At 41.1% G+C, this 22,671-nt stretch overlaps 1 protein-coding gene across 4 annotated transcripts in view; it reads left to right on the top strand.

Moving 5' to 3' along the window:
• The first annotated feature begins 2,106 nt into the window (after positions 1-2,106).
• Positions 2,107-22,671, top strand: part of fam169ab (family with sequence similarity 169 member Ab) — a 77,916-nt gene continuing 57,351 nt past the window's right edge. For all 4 annotated transcript variants that reach the window (XM_048527897.2, XM_048527894.2, XM_048527893.2 and 1 more), the window contains exon 1: positions 2,107-2,238. The gene's annotated coding sequence lies outside the window, so the exon portion shown is untranslated. The remainder of the gene's footprint in view (positions 2,239-22,671) is intronic.

Raw genomic sequence — 22,671 nt, 5'->3', positions numbered from 1 at the left:
CAACAAATTGATGAAAGGAGTCATCGAAAGAGCTATCAAGCAACAATTACAAAGGAATAACCTCTTCACGGATGGTCAGTTGGCTTCAATCAGAGCTACCAATTCATTACAGCTTTGATCCAAACTTGAAAAAAAGTACTGAATTCCAGAGGTGAGGTGAGAATGACTGGTCTTGACATCAGCCATGTGAGATCAAAGCACCCTAACAAATCTGGAGCCAATGGGAGTCCATTGGTTGGACTCATACCTGGCACAAAGGAAGACGTCTGCATGCGCTCCTCAAATTAATGTTCAAGGCCCAATCAACTCAGCAGTTGCACAAAATATCTGAGGCTAGATATATCCTATAATTTTCTTAAGCACCTCAAATTAAAGCATGACACTAGAACTGAGAGGCACAATTCCAGATTGCCATAATTCTTATTGAATATTGTTAGCAGGAACTTCTTCATCAGAAAAGGAGAATTCCACAAATGCGTTGGATTAATTAGTGGAATAGATTGGTCAATAATGACTTAATAATTTGTGAAGCATACTGAATTGTTATAATGTTGTAATGAAGTTATTGCAGCTTACTCCCAAGTTGTGGGTTTCTAGACAAATGAACAGAATTAGCAGAAGCAGCTTCATCATCTCATGTAACAAAATTAATATGTTGTCAGGTGAATTGAGTTGTTAAGAAGGTGTATGGTGTGTTAGCTTTCATTAATTGAGGAATTGGGTTCAAGAGCAATGAAATTATGCTCCAGCTATACAAAAGCCTGGTTCGGAGTATTGCGTCCAGTTCTGGTCACCTCATTACAGGAAAGATATGGAAGCATTTGAAAAGGTGCAGAGGAGATTTACCGAGATGTTGCCTGGAATGGAGGGAAGGTCTTACAAGGAAAGGTTGAGAGCGCTAGGGCTTTTCTCTTTAGAACAATGATGGATGAAAGGTGACTTGATAGAGGTGTACAAAATGATCAGAGGTATAGATAGAGTGGACAGCCAGAGACTTTTTCCTAGGGTGGAGGTAGCTTTTACGAGGGGACATATTTTTAAGGTGAAAGGAAGTAGTTATCAGGGAGATGCCAGAGGTAGGTTCTTTACTCAGAGAGTGGTCGGGGTGTGGAATGCATTGCCGGAGAGGGTAGTGGAGTTGGCCTCATTTGGGGCATTTAAGTGGGTATTAGATAGGCATATGAATGATAGCATAAGGTAGCGGTGGAGGTTAGATAGACCTTAGGTTTCGTTTAAATGTTCGGCACAACATCGTGGGCTGAAGGGCCTGTACTGTGCTGTACTGTTCTATTTTGTATGTTATAAATGGCTTGGGAAATTAAGGCCTTGCTTGTTGTCATTTAGATAAAATAGATACGTTACAAGACTGGTGAAAATCCATGGACTGAAATAACATTTGACCCTCCTTTAGCAGAGAATGGCTCAGCCTTATTTTCCTTGCAAAATGTTGCTTAGGAAGGAATAAACACTTTCATTTTTAAAAATACCTTCTGCAACTACAGGATGCCCCCTCACAGCCAACAAAGTACTTTTGATATATAGCCACTGTTACAATGCAGCAGCCAATTTGCAAGTTGTCAAAAATAGCAAATTGATCATGAACAGATAGCAGAGAACAAAGTGTGGAGCTGGATGAACACAGCATGCCAAGCAGCATCTTAGGAGCACAAAAGCTGACGTTTCGGGCCTAGACCTTTCAACAGAAAAGGATCGGAATATCGTTTCTGGATCACAAATCAATCACCACAATAAAATCAGCTTCTGATTGCTTCACTTGCACACAGTTCAAAAGCAGAAATTGTTTAAGAAACTCAGCACGTCTGGCAGCATTTGTGGAGAGAAAGCAGAGCACACCGCTGCCAATCCTGCTGAGTTTCTCCAGCAATTTCTGTTTGTGTTTCAGATTCCCAGCATTCGCAGCTCTTCATTTTATTTCAGTTGTAAATCGGATCTATCTTGCTATGAAGTGGGCATGTACAATCTCCTAGAATGCTTGTGGATTTTAGGAATATTTGCTGGAGGAGCCATATTTTTCGGTTAAGACAGACAGGGTCCCTTTAATTGAAATTGCTGGCGTCGCATTGCGTGCGTCAGATGCATGAGTTCCCAGACTGGGTGTAATGAGCAGCAGTAGCAGCGAGACATACTGAGGCTGGCTTCGGGACTGAGAGCTTCATCAAGACTTCATTGTAAAGCTCAAAGCCGTGGAGGGGAGGCAATTCGTGCACCTGGCCTTTGGTATGTTTCCTTACGAAATGTGAAATGCTTAGTGTCGATTGCAATGAAACGTTGGAAGGCCCCTGGCTGCACTGGAGTTGCAGCAGTAGGTATTAGCGAGTGGAGGTGAACGACTGGATTTAAGGATTGATGTGCAAATCAGCATCGGAGCATGCGCTCTCAACAGCTAGAGGAGACAACAAAACCAATGGAGATGGTCGACATTCCTGCACAAAAATAGCTCTTTTACAACTGACCATCCAAGATGGAAATTTATTTTTAGGATGACCCCTCTGTCAGCAGGTGTATACAAATGATGATGATGATGATCGTGTCTATATATTATTGGGGCGATATGTATAGGGACTATTGGAAAGATTTTGAGAAAGTCCATCCTTTCTTATCAGTCACAACATAATCAGTCCTCGTGTCATTTTCTCAAACGAAATTTCGAAAAAATTATTGTCCACTTATCAATGCAAAAAACGGGGTGAGGCTTATGAAATGAAGGTTCTGTACTTTAGGTCACACAAAGATATCAGGCAGCAACAATTCTTGATCAAGAACTACTGAAGTGAACCACAGTTCTGCAGCTCAGAAGACTGAACTTCAACCACTTTGTTATCATGTAGCAGGTGAATGGTAGCTTGAGAAAGAGATTTAGAACAGTTTGTTAATTAATTGATTCTGCTGAACAAACTTTACCTGCCTTGATGTCATTTGAAGACTGATTTAAGCAATAATCATAACAAATGACTGTAGGATCTGGGTTATGTGAGATTGTCATTGGTGCTATACAAATATATTAGGAATGAATTGACATAAAAAAGTATCTGAGATTGTATCTTGTCTTTTTCAGTGCCAGTTTTATGATCGTTCATAAAAACTATTGACTTGTATTACAATGGGTTACTTGGGGGGGAAAAAAACAAAGCTAGAATGCTATTAGGATTTTGACATCACTTATAATGAATGAGGAAATTCAAATCCAATTATTATTTGTGAGCACACTATGTACCTATGAGTACATGGATACTCTTATGTAAGTAATGTTGCATAACTGTTTTCTAAATTTTAAAGCATTTGTTGATTGTACTGTGGAATAATTTCAGCTATGGTTTTATTCAGGTGTTATAGCTTATTTCTAATGTTTAGACTTATTCTAATTTTCTTCTAAGGTAATTCAAAGTTGGTAAAGTGTGTAGGAAGGAACTATGTCCCAAGTTAGGATGTCTAGAACTTAGCAACAAAATTTAAAGCTGGAGCATTCTCAAATAAAAGCAGTAAGTGCTGGAAATACTTGACAGATCTGGGAATGTCTGTGATGATAGAAATAAAGTTTGGAGTTAATTATGACTCTTCTACAGAATTGCCCTTTCTTAGTTTTGTTGCTTTGTGCATACACCCAGTGATGAACATGTATCTATCTATTGGGTCATAATTGGTCAGTGTCCAGTATTTTAAATTTGGAAAAAGCCAATCCATGTGCTTCCGTACTGGTAAAAGTGATAGCAGTTAAAGTTAGAAACGTCCATTTTGTTTTTTTGCGTGATTGCCATCTGTTGTTGACATGAAAGTAGGGATCAGTGTGGTGTGATGATTAAACAAAGTGCTTGGTGGAACTTGTGTTAATTCAGTGATAATCGATAATCCTTCACATGCATAGTCAGAGCGTAATTGTTTCTGACAGGGGTGTGTTATAACCGACAGCAATTACTTGACAACTCAGTGATGTTTTACTTCACAAAGCTTGGTGAGGCATGTACTGGTTATTTTTATTCAGAATGTATTTCTTTGATTTACTTGATGGATGCCATCAGTGTGTCAATGTTTCCTGACTCCACTTTCCAAGTGCTTTGGCCCTTTCTGAAGTTAGGAAAGGTATTATATATGTTCACTATTTACTTTTTATAAAACAGGCTATGGTCGAGCTAGTTCATGATCATTGTGAATATGTCGTGTGTAGAGGTTTGTTTTTGGATTCCAGTTGTGATTTTCCCCAAAGGGTGATCATTAAATTTGGATAGCATATTTTATGCCAACTTTTGACATCTTATTGATACAGGGTCTAGAGAATTGTGTTTCATTCGACAAGGTTGAACTTTACGTTGATTTCACCAGTTATCTATGATAAATAATTCTTGTACATGGTTCTCAAGGTCCTAATATTCATTCTTGAAATTAAAGATGTTTGCTCAGGGAGACCTGTCCTCTGTTATTTCATCAGTTTATAAATTTAAGTTTTATCCAATATGGTTGTTTATTCAAGCCCAGATCGTACAAAAGAGAGGAACTAACATTGGTGTTGTTTTGTGTGATATTCTTTCAAATAATAATAATTTGTTATGCTTAATACCGTGCTGTTTTCAAATCCTAATCCCTAATGTAATCAGCTCTGGAATGTTTTAATATAGTCTTCCAATAGAAGTACCATTTGTTATTATGATTGACCGTATTGCGTTTGTATGGCCATGGTATTACCATAGGCGAGTAAAATTACCAACTACTATAGGCATAATCTGTGAAATGTGGTTTGTTAGTTGAACAGTCATTCATTTTGAGTATCCCTGAACAAGAGCTGTTGAATTATTGTATCCCTTGGGCTCATGAGATGATGTTGACTTTCCTGCTTTGAGGGACCTTTTTTAAATAGAATGTTCAGGCATTAACCTCCTATCACCTGAGAAACCAGCAATTGCATGCTGCTAATAATGGAGAGGGGCAAGATCTAACATCTGGGAATGACTTCATAATGGAGGAATGGTAAAGGGATATTCACTGTTCTTTTTAAATCCTGACATTTTAGTGTAGAGCTAGATGAACACAGCAGGCCAAGCAGCATCAGTGGAGCAGGAAGTCCCCACTTTGCAGAACACTTGCTATCAATTCGCACTAAACAACTGCACCTCCAAGCCATGAACCATTTCAACTCTTCCCCCGCCTCCCATTCGGCAGACAACATGTCCATCCTGGGCCTTCTGCAGTGCCACAATGATGCCACCCGAATGTTGCAGGAACAGCATCTCATTCCGCTTGGGAACCCTGCAGCCCAATGGTGTCAATGTGGACTTCACAAGCTTCAAAATCTCCCCTCCCCCACTGCATCCCAAAACCATCCCAGTCTGTCCCTGCCTCAACCTGTCCTTGTTCCCACCTATCCCCTACTCCCACCTCAAGCCCAACTCCCATCTCCTACTTGCCAACCTCATCACGCCCCCTTGACCTGTCCATCCTACCTGGACTGACCTATCTCCTCCCTACCTCCCCACCTACACTCTCACCTTTATTGGCTCCATCCCTGCCTCTTTTTGATCTGTCTGTCTCCTCTCCACCTATCTTCTCCTCTCTCCACCTTCTATCTGCCTCCCCCCCCCCCCCCATTTATTTCAGAACCCTCTTCCCGTCCCCCATTTCTGAAGAAGGGTCTAGGCCCGAAACGTTAGCTTTCCTGCTCCTCTGATGCTGCGTGGTCTGCTGTGTTTATCCAGCTCTACACCTTGTTATCTTAGATTCTCCAGCATCTGGAGTTCCTACTGTCTGACTTTTTAGTAGCTGTTCTGGATGTTAAACAGGCAGAAGAAAGGTCTAGCTATTTCCTTACTAATTTCTGTTTTTAAAATGGAAGATAGAGGACTCGTTTGAAAGCATTGTGGGTTAGCACTGGGACAGTGAATTCCTCAGGGAAGTTATTTTAGTAAGATTTGCACGCTTGAGGAAAGGAAACAAAAGGCTTTGCATAGCATAAAGTGAGAGGCTTTTCTAATTGGTACCTTCTGCAGTGTGAGTGGCTTATATCATTTACCAGAGGCTTTTGACATTAACTAACGTATGGCAAAACCTATTAGAATTGCAACATATTAATAAAATTATCAATTACTACATATGTGTAGGAGTGCTATTGTAATAAAGTACACTACAACACTACATGGATTCTCATAGGATTAAAAACCCGTTTACACATTTGGGGAATAAATCTAACACAAATCTGCAACCTATATTTTTTGCTATAAGTTAATAGGCTATAAGCTACCTTGCCTGAAAAATTCTGAAGTATTTTATTTGGTTGCCCAGAACAATATGTCAGTCAGACTTCTGTTTATGCAACGTTGCTATGATAGCTATAACGAATTAGGAATGCTATTTTCTTGTCACATCTGTTTTTAAAAGAAGTGACCATAAATAGTTGGAATTTTAGGTATTAGAGTAGTTAATTCTTTGAATGGAATTGAACAATGTTATGTTTGACAAGAAACGTGAAAGCACCATGATGCAATGTGCAAGTTACAGAATTATACATGACAAAGCAATTTCATGTCAATTTTGAGATGAGACATTGCAGGTAACCTTTTCATTTTTGTTTGCATTGACATGTCTCATGGTTTCTGATTACTCAATCTTTTGAGATAATTATCCTGCTTCTGATATGAGCAAGTATGACATCTATTGTTTTCTAACTCCTAAATCTGCGTTTGAGGCTGCATATATGTAGTTGGGAGCTCTCTGATGCCTGATGGTATGAACTGATGGGCAGAGAAAGTAAATGCATTTCCATTGAAACCTTCAAAGAAATCAGAGTAGACCATGTAATCTTTCCTGAACTAGAGTTGACAGAAGGGAAAGAACCATATATGTTGCTAAGATGGGAACTAAAGTGATTTTAACTCCAGTTTAAACCTTTTTACCCTAAACAACATAAAAATGAGGGGGGGCCCATTTAGAACGGGGATGAGCAAAAAGTGTTTGTTCTAGATGGCTGAGAGTCATTGGAATTCCCTTCTTTGAGACAATGGATGCGGAATATTTTTTAACATTCCGTAGATAACTTTTAATCCCCTTGGTAATCAAGAATCTCTCAGTGGTATGCAGGAATCTAGAGTTGAAGCTAAAATCCAGTCTCTCATGTTCTTATTGTGTGGTGATGCAGGCTCAAAGTTCCTTTTTTTTTTGTATGTTTGTCACCTGTTAGTACTTATTGCATCTATTGTCACTGGCTATAATTCTGTTCTACCTTTTTTTTTCCTAATACTGTTTCATTATCAATTATGTCTCACAGGGTTCTGGTGTAGCCTACGTGGTGTTTTCATTTTGTTTGTACTGCAGCCATTTTTCATTGAGGAAAGCCCATTAATCTCAGTGTTGTGTCTTCAGTTCTGTCTGGCTGTGATCAAAGTGCGACAATCTTGTTCTAACATCAGTAATTTTTCTTGGGACACAAACCAATAGTTTTCTTATCTAATTTTATGTGGACGTACAGCTGAAATGGAATCAGCCTGCATTTTCTGCAGGTATTTTGTCAACTTTAGTCTTATGTATACTAAATTGATTCATATTGAGTTAGTTGATACACATTTTGGATGTTTCATTTTTACATGAAGGAAAACTTTTTAAAACAAGTTGGTGGAGCGAGTGAAATGGGGTGCATTTTCTTGGTTATGTATCTGGAAATATGGATCACCTTGACCCAGGAGTATTGGACAGAAAGAGGCTCTTCTCTATACTTGAGTGGTCAAGTCATGTGCATTTCACCTTTACAAGATTGTCTTGAGTTGTTGCCTTGACTTTTATATAAAAATGCAGTTCTTTTGAAAAGCAAATGTATGAGCCCTGCACTAGCAGTCACACAGATAAAAGTACAATCTGTGTATGGTTTAAAATTACTCTGACTGAAGTATCAGGAATTAAGTTTTTTTTTATTTAGCTTTACCGATCAGTGCCAATTCACCCATTTCGTCTGGATTATGTTGTGTTGATTTATCTTTCCCAGGGGTTCTGTTGCTGTTGATGCAAAACTTGTATTCGTTATTTTGAAAATAAGAAGCTGAACTCCAGCAATACCTTTTGGATTGAGAGATTACTTGTAGAAAGGTTGATAATCCTTTGTTCAGCTTTTCTTTTTGGAAACTTAATAGCATTTTCCAAGCACAATGGTTTGGTTCAAGGCTAACACATGTTGACTTTTGTTTATCAAATAAACAGAATAGCACCACGTGAGCGCTATTATAGCCGATATAATAGTTGCAAGACAAGGGTTCTTGTGGTGTAGTGGTAGTGTCCTTACCTCTGAACTAGAAGACCTGGATTCAAGTCCTAGTTGCTCAGAAGTGTGCAATAACATCTCTGAACAGGTTGATTAGAAAGTATATAGTTGCAAGGCAACCCTAGCAATTTTCTCCCCCACCTACTACAACTCTCCTCAAACATAAGAGCGCTGAAAGCAATTGTGGTTTGCTGACTGCCACTTGATTTGGAACAAGAAATTTGGCACAGACCAGAAATTAAATCTTAGACCTTCCTGTTATTAGACTCCTCTGTATCATAGTACATTTAACTGGAGGAAAAGCTGTTACTTTCACTGAAGCCAGCACTTCAACATTTTCCCAAAGGAATGTAAGATATTTTGCATTAATGTTGGGAAAATAAGAGCTATTAATTGAATGTGCTCCCAAATAAATTCTTGTTAGGATTTAATGATATTTGCGCTGTTGATTGAACAAAAGATGGTGTTAAGTGTATTTTCAGCACATAGCCTTGGACAGTTTGTTCGGGTAGTCTGACACTGATAATGTGTGTCAACATGTTACTTTTAATAAATTACAAAATGTCAAGTACGTTATGGTCTTAAAACCATAATGTCTTGTACTTTGTAGACAGTGAGCAGGCTTGGGTGAGTTAGTGAATGAGGTATTAGCTAACATGGAAATAACTTTCTAGCCTCTGACCTGCTCTTGTAGTCACTTATTTTTGACTGTTCCAATTCTGTTTCTGATTAGTGGTAACTTTCCACATGTGTGCATTTGCCACTTATCGACCCAAGTTGGAAAGTTACAAAGATCTTCCTGCATCTGGACACAATGCTTCAGTATCCAAGAAGTCGCAGCTGGTTCGGAGCCTTGTGCAAACATTCCCACTTCTGACATTTGATGGAGGGAAAGTAATTGCTGAAAATGGTTGGACCTAGGACACTATCCTGACAACTGCTGCTGATATGTCCTAGTTCTGAGATGATTGACCTCTCTAAGTTATATTGATTGGTTGGGCTGCTGTGTTGTGATGTCTAAACTGTGCTTGCTGACAATGCAGGAACCATTGTACTCTGGACTTAGCGGCTACAAGATTACATCTAGTACTTTACTATTTTTGTGAAGGTTTTTGTTTTATTGCTGATGTTGGAGTAAGAATTTTAAGGTAAATACTGCCATTTTCATAAGGCCTATGTGTTGAGCCAGTACGTCTGCCTGTTTGTATTAGTGGCATGAGACTGATCAGTCAACTGGATTGGTCACATCCAAAGATGCTGCGGGAAATAATGGTGGAAATTGCAAAGGCACTGATCATAAACCTCCTCTTAGGTACTGAGAGTGGCTGGAGGACTAGAGAATTCCTGCTGTATTCATAAAGGGGGGCGGGGGGCGGGGGGAGGTTAGTGTAGGGATGAACCAGAACAACAGACCAATTGGTTTAACCTGTGAACCATGAATACTTGACATCTGAAGCGAACAGAAACTGAGACTGCATCTGTGGAGATAAGAGTGTTAATGTTTTGAGTCCTGTGACCCTTCTCCAGAACTATTTCTTTTTGTTTCAGATCTCCAGCATCCACAATTCTTTGTTTTGTTTTAGAGCTTAACTCTCTGCCGCATCTCTTCCAGGTATGCCCACCTTGAAGTTCTGCTCCTTTCTCTGATGGGATTTCCACTTGAATCTTTCTTCATGTTCACCGTCATTGTGTTCATTTAGCCTCCTAGTATTTGACAAGGTTTTGGCCAAAACTTGCTTCCATGGCCACATTCCTCAGTGACTGCCTCTGGCTCAAAATTGCTTCAGCAGATTCCAACTGAAGTTTGATCCTTTTTGTTTCAAATACACGCAGGATCAGAGGTATCTGTGTGATGTACAATGTTCCTCAGACAACTGTTCTTGCTGCATTTCGGGATCTCTATTCAATGCCATATACTGCCGTATGCACACTTAACTTCTCTCCATCAGCACTGCCTCTCACTATCTCAGTGCTGTCCTGCACCCCCCGTACCACTTCATTTCTTTGGCTTGTTCGATGTTATTTCTTTTCAGGCATTAAAGTATGCACACTTCAACAACTCAGCCATGCTCTTCTGGAACTTTCTTCGCCTCCCTACCCCTCCGTTTCCGTCTGTCTCTACGTCCTTCACCTTACCCCATTTCTTGTCAGGTATTTACTCTTCCTTCTGACATTCTGCTGTCTGATATGTACCGTTACATACTCAGCAAAGGTCTTAATTTTATCCTCCTGCACCCCATCTCAATAAGTTTCAGGCGCGACATGATGTTGGACTCTTCTGTCGCTTTTGCCTGCATGCCCATTTCTTTATAAACGGTCTTCTCCCACAGATCCCTTCACCCATCTCCAACAGCCTCCCTCTCTCCAGCCTTTTATCTGCACTCAACACATGCATCGAGAACTGTCAATATGATATCGGTCACCTTAATTTCTGTGCCCCACTCACCCATTCGAAACTACTTCTCTCTGAACTGACTGCATTCTTTGCACTCCAATCCAACCCTGACTTTTTAATCAGTTCGGAAGAAGAGCTACTGGCTCTAAAATTAACTCTTGTGTTCTTTCTGCAGATGCTGCAAAACCTGCTGAAATTTTCCAGAAATTTCTGCTTTTGTTAATTCAACCTTTGAAGTGGGAAAGCCCATCGTGTCTGCATCAACTGACTAGACTAGCATCCCACCTATTCAAAACCCATTTTCCAGCACCTGATCCATAGTCTTGCAGGTTACAAACCTTCACGTGCCAAGCCGGGTTCCTCTTAAATGAGCTAATGGTTTCCGTCTCCACCAGCAAACTGGGCAGTGAATTCCAGGCACAGACCACCCTCTGGATGAAAAAAACTTTTCGTTTTGTCCTTTTGATCTTTCCACCAGTTCCCTTAAATGCTTGGCCCCAGGTTACTGACGTCTGTGCCATTAGAAACGGGCCTTGGGGACCTTGAGGTGCAGTGGTGGTCTAAGGCTTGGGTTCAAGTCCCAGCTGCTGCAGAGGTGAGTAATAACATCTCTGATTAGGTTGTTTAAAAAAAGGCTAAATGAAAAGAACCAGACCTTCCTTGTTCACTGTATCTAAGCCCTTTTCTATTTTGCACATCTTGATTGAGTCACCCACCTGTTCTACAGGAAAAGAAACAACGCAAAACTAGTCAAATTTGCATGCCCTAGCAACATTCTTGTAAATCTCCTCTTGCACTCTTGCTGTCTAAAGCAATTATGTTCTTCATTTATTGCGACCAGAATTGCACAAGACAGTCCGGCTATGGCCTAATCTAGTGCCTTCTGTAGTTCCAGCATTACATCCCGGCTTTTGTATTCAATAACTTGCATAGGAAAGGAAAGCATCCTAAATGCCGCCTTTAACATTTTATTTACCTGTCTTGCCACATTCTGGAACCTGAAGGTATTCACTCCAAGATCTCACTTCCTCGCAGCCTTGCTACATTTTTATTGTGTGTTTCCTTGCTCTGCTTACCTGCATCAAATGCACAAACTTGCATTTCTCCACTCTGAATTTCATTTACTGATTATTCAGTTTAACCAGGCCATTGATTTCTACCTGCAGTTGACAGCTGTCCTCCTCACAATTAACTACTTAGCCAATTTTGGTGTAACTTGCAAATATCCCAATCATGTCTCCCCACATTCAGTGCAAATCATAAGTGAACTCAACAAACAACAAGGGCACCAACATTGTGCTCTGTGGAACACCACTGAAAACAAAGTTCCATTCCCAAAAACATTACGTTTCATCTCACAGAACCAATTTTGGACTCAACTTCCCACATTTCCCTGACTCCTATGGGTTTTAATATTTTTAACAGTCTACTATGTGGCACCTTGACAGTTGCCTTCCTAAAATCCATGTAGACAACATCCAGTGAACTACCCGCACCAGTCATCCTTATTCCTCAAATTCAATCACGTTATAAAAGTATGGTCTTAACAAAACCATGCTAACAATCCCTGCTCAATCAGTAATAGCTACTCCTATCTCTCAGTATTGATTTACTGTAATTTGCCTACCACTGAGGCCAGACTGACCAGGTTACGGTTATTTGACCTATTTTTCATACCAATTTGAATAATGCTGTGAAGATTTCAGACTTCCCATCCTCTGGTATCACATTTATATCTACTGAGGTAAATTGAGCGGTGATCCTCAGAATATTTCTGTTTCCTCCCTGCTATCCATTTAATATTCATGCACACAATTCATCTGATCCACTTTAAGTTAAGCTTCTGTTAATTTCATCCTGAAATTCTGAAAACAATTATTAGCCATTGGACAAGTGTGGATTAAAAAAGAAAAGACCATGTTGAATAGTTGAAGACAAATTGAGTTTAACCAACTTGATTGAGTTTTTGATAAAGTAATGAAGAGGATTAATGAGGGTGATATGGTTGTTGTAGAATATGCAGACTTTCAAAAGATGTTTGAAGTGCAAAATAACAGGCTTATAATCAATCAAACTATAATGAAGTTCAAAGAAAAAGTGTTTTGTGTGATGTTGTGAATTGTTGATTTTTAGACTGGTGTTCCCAAGAGCTGCTACTGCAACTCTTGTTGTTCTTGATGACAAAAGAATGAAACTTAAAACTAAAAATGCAAAATTATTATTATGAAATAATAAGCTGAATGATTCATTTCATAAGCATTTGGACTGAGTGATCTAGATATTAAAGACTATTAAATGCTTTTGTTTATTTATTCAGAGAATGTGGGTGTTGCTGGTTGGACTAGCATTTATTGCCCAGCCCTAGTTGTCTTCGTGAAGGTAGCGGTGGTGAACTGTCCTCTTGAACCGTTGCAGCCCATTTGGTGCAGGTAGACCCACAATCCCATGAGGGAGGAGGTTCCAGGATTTTGCCCCGGCAACATTAACGGAACAGTGATAATTCCAAGTCAAAATGATGAATAACTTGGAAGGGAATTTACAAGTGATGGTATTTCATGTAACTGCTACCTTAGCCTTTTAGATGGTACTCGTGAAAGATTCTGCCTGAGGAGCCTTGTTTCTTTTTTTCAGCAGTGTATCTTAAAGATGCCATTAGTAAATTTTGTGGATGTAGTGCCAAGCAAGCTGGCTGCTTTGTCCTGGATGCTGTCTAGCTTCTTGCGTGTAGTTGGCGCTGCATCCATCCATGCGGTTGGGAGTATTCCATCACAGATAATGGGAACTGCAGATGCTGGAGAATCCAAGATAATAAAGTGTGAAGCTGGATGAACACAGCAGGCCAAGCAGCATCTCAGGAGCACAAAAGCTGACGTTTCGGGCCTAGACCCTTCAGAGAGGGGGATAGAGTGAGGGTTCTGGAATAAATAGGGAGAGAGGGGGAGGCGGACCGAAGATGGAGAGAAAAGAAGATCGGTGGAGAGGACAGTATAGGTGGGGAGGTAGGGAGGGGATAGGTCAGTCCAGGGAAGACGGACAGGTCAAGGAGGTGGGATGAGGTTAGTAGGTAGGAAATGGAGGTGCGGCTTGAGGTGGGAGTAAGGGATGGGTGAGAGGAAGAACAGGTTAGGGAGGCAGAGACAGGCTGGGCTGGTTTTGGGATGCAGTGGTGGGAGGGGATGAGCTGGGCTGGTTTTGGGATGCAGTGGGGGAAGGGGAGATTTTGAAGCTTGTGAAGTCCCCATTGATACTATTGGGCTGCAGGGTTCCCAAGTGGAATATGAGTTGCTGTTCCTGCAACCTTAGGTGTCATCATTGTGGCACTGCAGGAGGCCCATGATGGACATGTCATCTAAAGAATGGGAGGGGGAGTTGAATTGGTTTGCGACTGGGAGGTGCAGTTGTTTATTGCGAACCGAGCGGAGGTGTTCTGCAAAGCAGTCCCCAAGCCTCCGCTTGGTTTCCCCAATGTAGAGAAAGCCACACCGGTTACTGTGGATACAATATACCACATTGGCAGATGTGCAGGTGAACCTCTGCTTAATATGGAAAGTCATCTTGGAGCCTGGGATAGGGTTGAGGGAGGAGGTGTGTCGGCAAGTGTAGTACTTCCTGCGGTTGCAGGGGAAGGTGCCGGGTGTGGTGGGGTTGGAGGGGAGTGTGGAGTGAACAAGGGAGTCACGGAGAGAGTGGTCTCTCCGGAAAGCAGACAAGGGTGGGGATGGAAAAATGTCTTGGGTGGTGGGGTCGGATTGTAGATGGCAGAAGTGTCGGAGGATGATGTGTTGTATCCAGAGGTTGGTGGGGTGGTGTGTGAGAACGAGGGGGATCCTCTTTGGGTGGTTGTGGCGGGGGCAGGGTGTGAGGGATGTGTTGCGGGAAATGCGGGAGACGCGATCAAGGGCGTTCTGGACCACTGTGGGGGGGAAAGTTGCGGTCCTTGAAGAACTGGGACATCTTGGATGTGCGGGAGTGGAATGTCTCATCCTGGGAGCAGATGCGGCTGAGGCGGAGGAATTGGGAATAGGGGATGGAATTTTTGCAGGAGGGTGGGTGGGAGGAGGTGTATTCTAGGTAGCAGTGGGAGTTGGTGGGCCTGAAATGGACATCAGTTACAAGTTGGTTGCCTGAGATGGAGACTGAGAGGTCCAGGAAGGTGAGTGATGTATTGGAGATGGCCCAGGTGAACTTGAGGTTGGGGTGGAAGGTGTTGGTGAAGTGGATGAACTGTTCGAGCTCCTCTGGGGAGCAAGAGGCGGCGCCGATACAGCCCCTGCCTGTCTCTGCCTCCCTAACCTGTTCTTCCTCTCACCCATCCCTTCCTCCCACCCCAAGCCGCACCTCCATTTCCTACCTATCAACCTCATCCCACCTCCTTGACCTGTCCGTCTTCCCTGGACTGACCTATCCCCTCCCTACCTCCCCACCTATACTCTCCTCTCCACCTATCTTCTTTTCACTCCATCTTTGGTCCGCCTCCCCCTCTTTGCCTGTTTATTCCAGAACCCTCACCCCATCCCCCTCACTGATGAAGGGTCTAGGCCCGAAACGTCAGCTTTTGTGCTCCCGAGATGCTGCTTGGCCTGCTGTGTTCATCCAGCTTCACACTTTATTATCCAGTTTTCCATCACACTCCTGATGTGTTCTGTGGATGGTAGACAGTCTTTGGAGAGTCAGGATGTGACTCACTGCAGGATTTCTTGACTCTGACCTGTTCTTGTACCTGTGGTATTTATATAGTTCAATTCAGTTTCTGATCATTGGTAACCCCTAAGATATCGATTTGTATTATATTAGTCTAGCCATCAATCCTTGACATTCAATGGCATTGTCAAGTGATGTCATCAATCCTTGACATTCAATGGTATTGTCAAGACGAATATAATACAAATAAGCAGGCTATTGTAAGGCCTTGACATGTGATGATCTGACATTCCAAAAGCTTCTTGCTCTTCCCCTCTTGAATTTCTTGCTTATCAATGCTGCTACTTTGTGGCGTCTGAACTAATTTTAGATTCACCTTAGGTTGGTTACTAAGCATTCCTTCTTTTCTCCTATATTGTTGAGCCAGTCAGCTAAAATCTAATGTTATATTGATTTTCTAGAATTGTTTACAGATGGACTTGATCGCTTTCATTAAAGAAATTAAATTTTGTACTTTGCCCATCAAATTTCCTGTTTTAAATCCATGCAGTAAAGCCAAAATCTTTGGAAATACTTTCTGAATGTAAATAGACAGATTGTCATACCAGATGGAAATGTTGAGGCAATCAACTAATAAAAGTCTAACAAAGAACTGTCCCTGAAATTTGCTCAACTGTAGAGTCCGAATACACGTCGATCCACTGTAGAGTACAAACAGTGGCATGGACCTGTTGGTCGTTGTAGACTGGTTCTGTGCCATGATATTTTGTGCAGCGTTATATAGAAATGTTTGGATAGCGGAATAGGCTAGCCAACTGGTGTGCAACGCAGAGTGACTCCAAAATGGCAGCTTCAAGTCCCAGACCAGATGATGCCACCTTCTCAGTCTTGCTTCTCACCTGAGGTGTGGTGCCTTCAGATCTGCCAGCGTCCCTCTATAATAAAAAAGTAGCCCATTGCTTTCTGGAAGTATAGCAATTTTCACTTTTATCTGAAAGTCTATCATTTTACCAAGTAGAAATGGTGTTGATACTTGTACTTGGCTTTCGCTTCCTTTTTGTGTAGTTAAGTTTAAGTTTTGGGGTTTTTTCATAATGGTTCGTATGTTTAGGTGCCATTTTTACCAACTTTTGTGTGACTGAATGCAGTAAATCTCTGCCATGTTAAATTTTGAAATATCTGCAGATTCAAATATGGACGCTGTCACACATTCAGTAAGAGTTTTGTTTTTCTGAATAATATGTCGAGACCTTCTGCTAACAAATTTGGCTTTTGATTGCAGAAACCTTGTTTTTAACTAAACAAATGATTATGAAATACTTTTAATCAAATTATAATTCCCTTTCAGCATGCCTTGAATGAAATTTAAGGGATTCATTCATTCTGTTCATGCGTGAAGTCACATCAGTGCAAACTACTGAACAATTCATCGCATATATAATTGAAACACTGAAGAAAAGTTACGATTATGAGGTCTTGTAGGATGTTTTTAGTCTCTGTTGCTTGTGATTATAATTCTTGCTCTGGAGGCAGAGTCTCTAACGACAATTTTATTTTTGCAGTGTTGAAAGTTGCTGCTAGGCCTGCTATAAAGTCTTGTCATATTTACTTTTAGTTTATGCGCCAAGGCTTCCGTCTTTAGGCAGAATTTGTGATGCAGGTGGACATTGTGTTTTTTATTGTTTAGAAATGTTTGTTTCCCTGCTACAGTTTCTGATCGTCAATTTCCACATCAACCAACTTAACGTCTTCCGTAAACCTGTGCAATCGAGCAGTGTTTCAGAATGTCATTCAGAAGACCAAATTGCATGCAAATAATTCCTTGATGTATCTGAATGGTAACTTAATGTATTTTTATTATTACAGTGGAAAATGGGTTTATCACCAAAATAAGCACTATTAAATGGAGTGCCCATTACGTGATTTCTTTAAAAGAACATTTATTTCACAACAAAATGCTGCAAATACAAAGCAGACAGACCACAATTTATTGTGGCTTTTTGCAACGTTCCAGTAGTTGGAACTGTTCTCAGGCTTTTGTACAGACTTATTCTTTAAAACGAAACTTAATTTTAAGACACAGAGGTATAATTGACATTTTTTCAAAAGCTACCGGTACTCGTTTTGATTTACGAAGAGACAACAGCGGAGTAGAATTTGAGACATTTTGTGCTGATCGGCAACTACTCCTGTTTATTACAATCCAATAAATAATTAGTCAATAAATAACTAATTAGGGGAAGATGGTGTAATGGTAATGTCACTGGCCTAATAATCTGAAGGCCCAAACTAATGCTCTGGGAATATGTGTCAAAATTCCACCGAGACAACTGTCGGAATTTAAATTCAGTTGGTAATCTGAAATTTATAGCTAGTTTTGGTGATTGTAGTTATGAAAAATAACATGAGTAGGCCATTTGGCCCAACAAACTTGCTCACCATTGAATAAGGTCATAGCCAATCTGACATAACAAAGTGTAGAGTTGGATGAACACAGCAGGCCAAGCAGGAAAGCCGATATTTCGGGCCTAGACCCTTCTTCAGAAATGGCTTTAACCCCGTGCTTCTGCCTATCTCCTACTTTACCTTTGACTGACTTGTCAGTCAGTAATCAATAATTTTTTAATGACTCAACCTCCACTGCTTGCAAGAGAAGAGAATTCCGAAGACCAACTTCATAGAATCCCTTTTGAAATTTTCTCAATCCCTGGCCTACCACTAATCACTTATAGCATCGCATATCTTCCAATTTGATATGACACTTCCTTAGTTTGTCTTGGATGATGCGTAGTTTTTATAGAATCTTTCCCAGTGGAATTTTAAGAGTTATAAAATCTATCCCGAAATGTTTGCTGCTGCTTTTCTCCTGTTTCGCCATGTAACTTCTTTTCCCAGTTCTTTTAAGTTAAAGATCAGTTGTTTTAGACCCAAATTTTTCACCCTCAAACTGAATATGAAATTTCCTGACATTGTTATGACTCTTATCTAGAAAATCTTTTTTACCAAGAGGTCATTTATTAATCCTGTTCCTTTATGTATTCCATGTCTAAAATAACCTGTTCCTTCATTGATTCCAGAACATCTTGTTCTAAGAAACTGTCCAAAATACATTCTACGATCTCATCCTCCAAGTTACTTTTGCTAGTTTTTGCAACTTTTGCTTTTGGTATGGATGTACTGGCACTGGAGAGATTGCAGAGGTGGTTCATTAGGTTTATTCCGAAGTTGAGAGGGTTGGTTTATGAGCACAGATTGAATAGACTGGGACTGTACTCACAGGAGTTTAGAAGAATGATGGAGGATATTGGAGAAGCGCATAAAATGATGAAGGGAATAGGTAAGATAGAAGCAGGGAGGTTGTTTCCACTGGCGGGTGAAACTAGAACTGTGGAGGTAAAGCCTCAAAGTAAGGGGAAGCAGATTTAGGACTGAATTGAGGAAGAATTTCTTCACTGAAAGGACTGTGAATCTGTGGAATTCAGTTGAGGCTGCTTCATTTTTAAGACAAAAGTGGACTTTTAAACAGTAAAGGAATTAGGCGTTATGGTGAGTGGGTACGTAAGTGGAGCTGAGTCCATTGAAAGATCAGCCATAATCTTATTGACTGGTGGGGCAGGCTCTAGGGGCCCAGATAGCCTACTCCTGCTCCTGGTTCTTATGTTCTTATTAGTCTGATTTTTTTTCAATTAATGCAAGAATTAAGATCCCTCATGGTATTGCAGCACTCTTTTTACAAGGCCCCAATATTTTTATGATTTATATACTGCTGTTAAATATAGTTATTTTGTGACTGCCTATAAATGACTCTTCCCCCATGATTTCTTTGCTGTTTCTTATCTCCACTCAAACTGATCCTACATTTTGATCCTGAGCACCAACAGTAATTCTCAGTACTGCACCGATCTCACCCTTTATTAATGGAGTTATGCAATGTCTTTTTCTCTCTCTCTCTCTCTCTCTCTCTACTTTTCATTCCTGCCCGTCTGAAATGTCAAATATTTTGGAATATTCAGAGACCAGCTGTGGTCACTGTGCAGCCATGCATCTGAAATGGCAATCGCATCATGCTCATTTATATTTACTTGTGCTGTCAATTCATTCACCCCGGTTACAAATGCTAAAAGCATTTCAGATGAAGAGCCTGTAGTCTGTCTCTTTATTTTTAGCTGTTTTGTCCCTAACATGAATCTTATTTTCTGGTGAGATCTTACATGTGCATACTCCTTACCCTCCCATTACACTTTGGTTACCATCACCCACATCACTGCCCCTGCACTTTGGCTTTTCTCTTGAACTTTCCAAACCTCCCTCCCACTTCCCACTGACTCGCTATCTTGTGTAACGCAGCACATAAACTCCTGCTTCATTACACGTAGACTGTGGTTGAAATTTTTCTGTCTCTTGTGTTGGTTTTGTTGATTCCTAGGTAAAGTGCGTTGAAGAGAAATGTGTGTAATTTAGTGGAAAATCCTGCCCAGAATTTTTTGTGAAGCTTTATTACCTCGTTAGATGGTTTGAGTTTGGAACAGCTGGTACTAAATGCTTCCATTCTTTAATTTGTGACTATAAGACATAAACTAATTTGATCAACCACAAAGTATCATTTCACTTTCTCAGATTACAAACTTGGTGGAAAAGTTCAATTTGCTCGCTGTCTTCTTGAGTCATATTTCTACATCATACTGCCATTGGTCACAGCTTTTAGCCTCTTAGAGTGTAAAACATAGAACAGTATAGCACAGGAACAGACCCTTTGACCTACCATGTCGGTGCCGATCACGATGGCATTATAAACTCATCCCATTTGCCTGCAAATTGCCCATGTCCCTCTATTCCTTGCCTGTTCAAGTGTCTATCCAAATGGCTCTTAAGAATTGCTATGGCATGTGTTTCAACCTCCCCTGGCAGTGTGTTCCAGGCCCCTGCCACCTTCTGTATAAAAGAAAAAAACTTGCCTCATGCACCTCCTCCTTCAAACTTTCCTTCTCTCACCTTAAAACTATGCCCCCCAGTATTTTAAACTTCCACCCTGGGAAAAAGAGTGACTATCCATGCCGGTCATAATTTTACATACTTCTATTAGGTTGCCTGTCAGCCTCCACTGCTCTAGTGAAAGAAATTCAGGTTTGTGCAACCCATCCTGATAGCTAATACACTCCAATCCAGGAAACCCTGGTTTAATTCTTCTCACCCCCTCCAAAGCCTCCACATCTTTCTATAGTGTGGTGACCTGTTCTGCAGATAATACACCAGATGTGGTCTAACTAAAGTTTTATACAGCTGCAACCTGACTTGCCAATTTTTATAGTCAATGTTCTGATCATCTTGACCACATTATCCACTTGTTATGCCATTTTTTTCAGGGGGCTATGGATTTGCACTCCCAAGATCCCTCTGTATATCCATGCTGTTAAGGGTCCTGCCATTTAGTATATACTTGCCTGCATTTGACCTCCCAAAATGCATCACCTCACACTTGTCCAGATTAAACTCTACCTGCCATTTCTCTCTTCTTCCTCTTGTGCAGTCTCTCTCATCACAGTATCACAGAATGGTTACAGTGTTCAAGGACACATTTAGCACGTTCTGTCTGTGCTGGCTGTCCAGTGGATTGGTTCACCTAGTGCCACTCTCCTGCTTTTCCCCATGGCTCTGCACAGTCTTCTTTTTTGGATAGCAATTCAGTTGCCTCTCGAACACCTCCAATTGATCCTGCCTCCAGGCAGTGCATTCCAAAATCAAACCACTTTTTGAACAAGCTTTTCCAAGTGTGGCAGTTTACCTTAAATTTGTACCCTCTGGTTCACGATGCTTCCATCAATGGGAACAGTTTCTGCTTATTCCTCCTACTTCTTTGCCTGTATTCTCTTATTCTAAACACCTTTCTTGTGTCATCTCCTGGGCAATCTTATCGCACCTTCCTCTTTTTATTGTTCACTGTTTTCTTTGTCCTACTCATTATCAGAAAGCTTCTCAAGCTATTTCTTGAATACAGGAAGATAAGACCAGGAGTGGTAGAGTTCCAAAGATTCACAAATCTGAGTGAAGAACTTTCTCCTCATCTCAGTCTTAAATAATTATGCCCTTGACCTGACACCATTATCCAATTAGTTGAAACAACCTGTGTCTATATCAAGCAGTGGCGAGATGAGAGAAGGTTGAGTCTAGTACAGAATTTAATGTCCTCCGGAAGGACATACTAGCCCTGGAGTGTGTCCAGCGGAGATTCACACGGATGATCCCTGGAATGGTAGGTTTAGCGTATGATGAACAGGTAAGGATCCTGGGATTGTACTCATAAGAGTTTAGAAGGTTGAGGGGAGATCTAATAGAAACTTATGGTTTAGAAGGGGTGGACGCTAGGAAGTTGTTTCTGTTAGGTGGGGAGACTAGGACCCGTGGGCACAGCCTTAAAATTAGAGGGGCTAAATTTAAAACTGAAATGAGATGATATTTCTTTAGCCAGAGAGTGGTAGGCTTGTGGAATTCATTGCCACGGAGTGCAGTGGAGGCTGGGACGTTGGATGCCTTCAAGGCAGAGATCGACAAATTCTTGATCTCAAAAGGAATCAAGAGCTACGGGGAGAGTGCAGGGAAGTGGTGTTGAAATGGCCATCAGCCATGATTTAAATGGTGGAGTGGACTTGATGGGCTGAATGGCCTTACTTCCACTCCTATGTATTATGGTCTATGGTCTTAAAGCCAGCAAGTTAAATAGTCAAGGCAGGTGATGGCATTGGCAGGGAGAGAGGGATGATTGATCAATTAAACTGCATTTATTTTGATGCAAGATGCCTGACAGGTAAGGCAATGAACTCAGGGCATGGATGTGTACATGGAACTGGGGTATCATAGCTATTACAGAAACTTTGCTGAGGGAGCGGCAGGACTGGCAGCTCAATGTTCCAGGGTATAGATGCCATAGGAAGGATAGAAAGGGAGGCTACAGAGGAAGGGAGTGGCATTTTTGATTAGGGAAAACATCATGACAGTACTTAGAATATTCCTGAGGGATCATCCAGTGATATTGGCTTCTTTGGTTTTCCAGTACTTTTCTTTCCTGTACTGATATTATTTACCTTAGTTTCCTCATGCTTTTCTTCTTAGCTCCTAGCCTTGTGGTGCACAGGGAATTAAATGTCCTCTTCCTGCATTGCGGCCAGGTCTCCTGTGTGGTCGCTGAGTGCTTATACTTCCTGCATCCTCTGTCCAGGCCACCTTGATCTGATAGGAGGGCTCCTGCTGTGACCTCTCACCTTACTGAACAGCCTAGTGATGAACCCGCAACAAAGCATTGCCGAATATGGCAACCACTTCCTGTTTGGCCTGAGACATCCCCAACAAGTTGGGGTGACCAGCAGGTCCTCCTGGCTTGTAGTGA

Source organism: Stegostoma tigrinum, chromosome 3 (genome assembly GCF_030684315.1).
Source record: "Stegostoma tigrinum isolate sSteTig4 chromosome 3, sSteTig4.hap1, whole genome shotgun sequence".
In the NCBI taxonomy this organism is placed as follows: Eukaryota; Metazoa; Chordata; class Chondrichthyes; order Orectolobiformes; family Stegostomatidae; genus Stegostoma; species Stegostoma tigrinum.
This window is presented reverse-complemented; position numbering and strand designations above follow the sequence as displayed.